This window comes from Tachyglossus aculeatus, chromosome X4, assembly GCF_015852505.1.
Source record: "Tachyglossus aculeatus isolate mTacAcu1 chromosome X4, mTacAcu1.pri, whole genome shotgun sequence".
Lineage (NCBI taxonomy): Eukaryota > Metazoa > Chordata > Mammalia > Monotremata > Tachyglossidae > Tachyglossus > Tachyglossus aculeatus.
This window is the reverse complement of record NC_052098.1, coordinates 24,120,460-24,128,505: the sequence shown is the minus strand read 5'-3', so window position 1 is coordinate 24,128,505 and position 8,046 is coordinate 24,120,460.

Below are 8,046 nucleotides of genomic sequence, written 5' to 3'. Positions count from 1 at the left end.
TGTGAATGTTTGCAGAGAGAAACATTACAGTGTCACAACTTGGCACAGTATATTGAATTCATGAAGCATGGATCAGACCTTTCCTGCTAGCTGGTTTTAAACAGAAGTCACAGTTCTAAGAAAACACCTGAGTGAACAGCTTATTCCACCAGGCTGTCCTGCTTTCTGCCATTCACCTCACAGGGCCAGCACTTGGATGGGACCCAAAGCATCCACAAGCTGTCATGAGAGGCAAATCTGAAACAGACTACAAAAAAAGAGCATGCAACTAGGCACTTTAATGAGCAAGAGACGAACCAGAAAGGGAATTTTTAATACAATCTAAATAGCAATTTTGAAGGGTTGGATTTTTAGTCTATATGTTGCCTATGCTCATCATTTCATAGCCTCTGGGCATAGTAACAAATCTCTCCAGGAAATACCAGCTTCAAACTTAGTTGTTTTTATCTCTTCTTCCCCTCCCTCCTCCCAGGATAAAAGAAAAGCCAGAGAAGACCAGAGGCAAGAAGGTGACAAGCTATCACGGGAGGACTCCACTTCGCATCTGAAGGTGGCTGCAAGCTCTGGGAGGATGAGCCTTTTGGTGCTCTTTGGTAAATTTCAGGAGCCTTCTCAGGACTTTCCCCTATGAAATCGCAGCTCTGGGAAAAGTCCAGGTGGGAAAATCACCCAGAAGCGACTTTAGATATATGTCAGAAGGTGAGAGCTAGGCCCCCGACTGAGGTTTCCTGAGCCCACAGGTGATGGCATTTGGGGTGCCACTTCCCCGGCAGTGAATCGTCAAGGATTGGCACTGAGACCCAAGCTCTCCAGAGGCTCCAAACTGGTCTGGAGGTTTTCAAATATTAGTGCCACACTGGTCCCCTCTATTCTGCAGGCAATTGTGCCTGATTTTGGTTGAGAGAGAACTGTAGAGACAAATGAGTAGACCCATTTTGATTTACTTGCAATAAATTTCAATCATTCCTTTGGCAATCAAACAATCAGTAAGTCGATAGAATTTATTGAGCTCTTACTGCATGCAGAGCACTGTGCTAAGCACTTGGGAGAGTACAATACAATAGATTTGATCAACACCATCCCTGCCCTTGAGGAGCATATAGTCTAGTGGGGGAGACAGACAGTCCAAAAAATTACAGGTAGTAACAGGACTATAAGAATATGTACACAAGTGCTGTGGGGCTATCAGTGTGCTTTGTGGGTACAGATCCAAGTGCATAGGTGACATAGAAGCAACGTGGCTCAGTGGAAAGAGCACGGGCTTGGGAGTCAGAGCTCATGGGTTCTAATCCCGGTTCTGCCACTTATCAGCTGTGTGACTTTGGGCAAGTCACTTAACTTCTCTGTGCCTCAGTTATCTCATTTGGAAAATGGGGATTAAGACTGCGAACCCCATATGGGACAACCTGATTACCTTGTATCTCCCCCAGTGCTTAGAACAATGCTTGGCACATAGAAAGCGCTTAACAAATACCAGAATTATTATAGAAGAGAGGGTGAATAGGGTGGGGAGATGAGAGATTAGCCAGGGAAGGCTTTTTGGAGGAGATACGATTTTAGGGGGGATCGGAAGATGGGGAGAATGCAGGTCTGTAGGATGTGAAGGGCAAGGGGTCCATGGTAAGAGGGAGGAGAACTGGGAAGCTTTCTATCCACTCTCGCTGGTACTTTATCAGGACTTGGTTAAAATTTTCACTGGAACCTTCATTGCATCCCACCAGCTTTACAGAATCACCAATGTTTACATGATCAATGATCTCAGTAGTTGGAGTGGCACAGGGTTTCTAGTGGCATTGTGACTAAGCGTGAAGTACACGTATGTAACCACAAGTAAGCAAAAAAATAACTCAGGTCCAGATCAGGAGTGAGGTTTGCAGCTGGTTGGATAGGGAAATTTGGTAACCCAGTAAGGGGCCTCTTGCTCTGTAGTTCACTTTGAGAAGCACTGGGATAGATAGAATAGTAGGAGTAGTAGTTAGAGCACTTACTAACAGCTTACTACAGAGCAAGATTTTAAAATAGTTTATTGATGTTTAATTTAATAGGATATGGCACATAAAAGGAGTTCTGGTTTATCGAGGGAGTCTACAATGGATCCCCATTAAGAGCGGGTAAGTTTATGGGAAAACCTGCTCCATGACACAGCCACATTTTCAAGGAATGTAACCACATTGTTACGGTGAGGTAAACCTGTATATTTACCTTCAAAATTGGTATGTCTCTCTTCTCGATCAGAGAGTCAGCTCCCTGTGGGAGGGTATTGCATCTTGAACTTCTGTTTGTATCTCCCACGGGCTTAGCGCAGTACGGTACACTGCACACAGTACAATTTACTGTACAAAGGTACAATTTGATGAAAAATTTCAAGAGTTGAGTTTCATCCTCTTCTTGCACATTTGAGTATGTGAAACTGTTGTCTGATTTAAATCCATAGGGAAGCCTCTTGAAAAGGAAGCATCTAGGGGAAAATATCCTTCTTATGTGCCTGGCCAACTAGTGCAACTGAGCTCGGCTGTAACCATCAATTTCCATAGTTAGCTCTCACATAGTCTCTCCCCTTTGGAAATATTCCATCCAAATACAGCACTAGTAGGTTCCAGGTGCCTTCTTATGCTCTTGAGTGCTTCATGATGCATGCTGCTCATTTGTGATTAACTTTGAAATCAGCATGGGCTGTTGGACAGGTGGACTTGACCAGCTGGTCAACAAAGGTTAAGGCTGAGTTCTCCTGTAGTTCAAGTGCTTTTGCATAGATCTAACTTATTATCCAAAATCAAACATTGCCTCAAGTTATATCATTCACCAAATATGAATAGGGAGATAATATTATTTTTATTTCACAAAATAATTTCCCCTTAAATTTAGTTTGGTTCAAGGAACTCCGTTTCAAGATACCTAAAAACTAGAAATGGAAAGGCAAAAATCAAGAAGCATAAATGAAAATAAATGAGTAAAACAACACTTTTTTTCTTCTGGCAGCCTGGTCCAAACTCTCATCACTTCCTGAATGTTTCTGCAGTCTATCCTCCATAGAGTTGCCCCATCTCTTCCCTTACAAACCTTTTATGGCCACTCATTTCTTCTCTCACTATACAAAATACCCAACCATTACCTTCCAAGTTCTCCACCAATCACCTTCCCTTACTTATCCACTGTTATTATCTCCTCTACCCAACTCGTACTCTTTGCTTCTCCCAAGCCAACCTTTGATCTATACCTCAATTTCAACTTTCACATCTCTGATCCGTTGCTCACACATTCCCCTCTGCCTGGAATGCTTTCCTCCTTTAAATCACTCACTCATTGAATTGATCAATGGTCTTTTCTGAGCACTCACTGTTTGCAGAACACTGCTGAATGGTCCACATCTTTCCACCCAAACACCATTTCCCCCCCGTCTTTCCCATAACTGTAGACAGCCCCAGTATCCTCTCTGTCTCACGAATCCATGATCTTGGCATTATCCTCCACTTATCTCCCTCATTCAACTCACATATTCAGTCTGTCACCAGATCCTGTTGGTTCTTCCTTTAAAACATCACTGAAACCTATTTCTTCCTCTCCATTCAAACTGCTACTATGCTGATCCAAGCACATATCATATTCTGCCTTGACTATTGCATCAGTTTCCTTGCTGACCTCCTTCCCTCCTGTTTCTCCCAATTCTAGTCCTACTTTCTCTGTTACCTGGATCATTTTTCTAAAAAAAAATTTCTAAATAAAAAAAAATCTCCAATGGTTGCCCCCACCAACCACCTCATCCTATCTTACCTCAATGATTTCCTACTATAATCCAGCCCACATGCTTCACTCCTCTAGTGCCAACTACTCACTATACCTCAGTCTCATCCGTCTTGCCACCAACTGCTTGTCCACATCCTGTCTCTGCCCTGGAACTCCCTCCCACTTAATATACAGCAAGCCACCACTCTCCCACATTCAAAGCCTTATTGATTAAAATCATGTCTTCTCCAAGAAGCCTTACCCAACTAAATCCTTATTTCCCCTACTTTCTCTCCCTTCTGCATTGCCTATGCACCAGGATCGGCATGCTTTAAGTACTTGATATTCACCCCATCCTCAGCTCCATAGCAATTATATACAAATCCATAATTTATTTTAACGTCTGCGTCCCACTCCAGACTGAATGCTACTGGTGGGCAGGAAACATGCCTACCAACTGTGGTGTATTGTACTCTCTCAAGCATTTAGTACAGTGCTCTGCACATAGTAAAGCACTCAATAAATACCAGTGATTGACGGAAAGATTGATAAAATACAGTTGGTAGACATGATCCCTGCTCTCAAGGAGCTTACAACCAAACCACATCCCTCGCCAGTTCAAAACACTCAGTGTAATGCTACCTTCACCAACAGATATTGCCTGACTTTCCTCCCTAAGAACTGGTTTTTCCTTAAAGGAAAATGGTTTGAGCATCCCATTTCTGACTATGGTGGGGACTCACTGGGACCCTTTCTGGCTTCAGCCTGCTCCCCCAGAGCAAAAATAAGATCCAGGTAGCCCTTTGCCTCTGCAACCCTGCTGTCAGTGAAGAAGAGATCTCTATTGCAGACAATCTTCTGCCCTCAACCTTGGGCCACAGGGAGATTCATCATCTACATTCTCCCCTTGATGACTGAGTGACTCAGCTAGTTTGTGAGGGTATAAATGCATCTCTGTTCAAAGATAATACTGCTGTCAATGTTGCTATTCATTTTGTGAATGTGACTGAGAAAACAAATACACGATCAGCCATCCTTTCCACACTGCATATCCATGGAACCTTTCCTTGTTTGGGGTTTTAGCTGCTGTTTGTGGACTTTGTCACTGATTGCAACCCTGTCTCTGCAACTTGCGGGCTGCTCAACAACTTGGAACAAAATGTGTCAAACTATTTCTGATTGCTACACACCAGATTGGCCTGCCTTCTGCTTCTGTTCTTCAGTATTCCATAGCTAAGATGCTTCATTGTGGCATAGAAGGCCCCAAGGAAGAACCTGATGGTAGATGGATCAGGAAGAGGGGAGAGGGCAGGGAATGTGTTGGGGCAGAAGCACTGACAGGGACTTGGATGACGAAAGGGATGAAAGCAGACCTAGACCAGGTATTTCTGCTCAAGTGGGTATATGACCATCCTTGGTGTTCAAAGAAGATGCTACTAACAGTATTTTTTTGTCCATGTGGGCAAGTGGGGCTGATCAAATGGATTACCTGCCAAGTGCTTGTGCGCAGACTATCCTTTTCTGTACTCTTGTTCTTGCTACTTGCAGTGCCTTTTGCTAGTCTGATTTTCTCTCAGTAGAATGTAAGAGAAAAGTGGAGGACAGCAACACATTCAATCACTGAATTGAAGTGGAGGCACTATAAGCAACAAATGGAGAAGAATTGTTTTCAAATACTGAAGCACAACTGCATGTGATGTGGAATGGCTCTGTAAACTGTAAGCTCCCTCTGGGCATTGGTCATGTTTACCAACTCTATTATATTGTATTCTCCCAAGCACTTAGTACAGTACTCTGCACGCAGTAAGTCCTCAATAAGCACCATTGATTGATTGACTGATTGATTGATTGACCATAGGCTGTTGTAGATAGTAGACAGACCAGACTGGCCTGAAGCAATCAGGAACAAGGGTTCCATGACAGATTAGCACATTTGGCGCTCTGTCACATTAATCAGGCTGTTTATAGTGGCTCCTGATCCATTGGCTTCATAGTTTAAATTATCTTCACACCAGGGGGAAGTGCTGGGGAAGAGGGAGCCAGGACTTTTCAATGAAACTCTGGAGGAAGGGACCCAAGCCGACCTCATCAGGTACGTGGATTTGGTGGTTGCTCTGTATCTGGAAGGGAGTGGACTGTCTATGCAGGTACTGGGCCTTACCAGCCTACAGGCAACAAGTTGCCTTAGTTGCCCCTCTGTGGTTTTGGCTGACATGTTAGCCAGCAATTTTTCAGAACTCTTACTAGGCCTGTCCACCTCCCAGAATCCTTCCTCACTGATGGCATAGTTCCAGCAGGAAGAAACAGGACTAGAAGTCAGCCTTCTGATTCCCAGCTCTGTAGTCTTTCTACTAGGCCAACAGGAAGGCCTCGTATTTAGACACTAAATGAGTGGAAAAGAATTGAATTGGTAAAAATATATTATGCAGTTATATAGCTCCTCTTTCAAAGGAATACACCTTTTTGGATGTCAGAATAGTCCTTTCTCATGCTTGAGTTATTGATAATAGGAGATGTTTTCAAAGTTCATTTCACTTAAAATGCCCCAGTTGATTTCCAAACCTTTCCAAATGAACTCTGATCCAGCTTAAAACTGGGGTTTCCATATTACAAAGAAGAGGTAGTTTTGAGGAAATTGAGAAAATATATGGTTTTGCCAAAATGGGTTGAAGACATGTAACGATAAAAAATTCCAGTTTCATTGAGTGCAAACCTTTGTTCTCTGTTTTGCTGCACAACAACCCATTAATGATTTCCTTTCTGCATTACTCTGATTCTTAATTCCGTGTCCCTATTTCAATAACCTAGTTGTACTTCTGAGCTTAATACGTCTGATCTGAGTCCAGATTTCTGAAAAAGTTGTACAACCCAACAGTCCAGCTCGCCATCACATCTGGGCCAAGCCTCAAACCTTTCATTTCCTTAGCTCCGTGGATTCTGAAGAACACTGCATCACTGTGGCCTCTCTTTCTAGGAATTAAAGGTCTTCATCTGCTGCCTCTAGGCTCCTTGACCTATTTTGAGACAGGTAGTTGTAAAAAAGAAAACAAAGACAATCCCCCAATTGAAAATACCACATTCTCAATAGCATAATTACGGTTCCACGTGTTTTGTAAATTCTTTATTGGAACAAAAATGTTGCAAAAGATACCCTGTTGCAAAAAAAAAAAAAAGAGAAAACCAGAGCTAGTTTCAGGTGGGCGGCACTGCCATCCTCCATCTGACAGCTTCTTGGCAAGGGCTGCACGAATTCGGTTGGGCCTAGAAAGGGAACTGGAGTAGAGGTGGAGGAAAGGGAAATGAAGTAAAACCGAACTCCATTCTCTAACTTTAGCAAGACAGCAGCACCATCATGTGGTGATTAAAGAAGACACAGTAAACAGGGAATCGGAGTTTTTTCCTCCCTCCCATTTGTGTTGTGAGGCTCTACCCTGGGTGACTTGAAATATACAGTCATTTTTGGACAATTCACTGAGTGGCAAAGTTGTTAATCGAACCCAGATATCTGATTTTGAATGCCTTGCTCCAAAGGAAAGGTTTTTTCCTTGTCCTTTGGTCGCGGGTCTTTTTAAACTCTTCATATTTCCATTTCATCATCATCATCAATCGTATTTATTGAGCGCTTACTGTATGCAGAGCACTGTACTAAGCGCTTGGGAAGTACGAATTGGCTACATATAGAGACAGTCCCTGCCCAACAGTGGGCTCACAGTCTAAAAGGGGGAGACGGAGAACAAAACCAAACATACTAACAAAATAAAATAGAATAGATATGTGCAAGTAAAATAAATAAATAAATACATAGAGTAATAAATATGTACAAACATATATACATATATACAGGTGCTGTGGGGAAGGAAAGGAGGTAAGATGGGGGGGATGGAGAGGGGGACGAGGGGGAGAGGAGGGAAGGGGCTCAGTCTGGGAAGGCCTCCTGGAGGAGGTGAGCTCTCAGTAGGGCCTTGAAGGGAGGAAGGGAGCTAGCTTGGCAGATGGGCAGAGGGAGGGCATTCCGGGCCCGGGGGATGACATGGGCTGGGGGTAGGTGGCGGGACAGGCGAGAACGAGGTACGGTGAGGAGATTAGCGGCAGAGGAGCAGAAGGTGCGGGCTGGGCTATAGAAGGAGAGAAGGGAGGTGACGTAGGAGGGGGCAAGGTGATGGAGAGCCTTGAAGCCCAGGGTGAGGAGTTTCTGCCTTATGCGCAGATTGATTGGTAGCCACTGGAGATTTTTGAGGAGGGGAGTAATATGCCCAGAGCGTTTCTGGACAAAGATAATCCAGGCAGCAGCATGAAGTATGGATTGAAGTGGGGAGAGACACG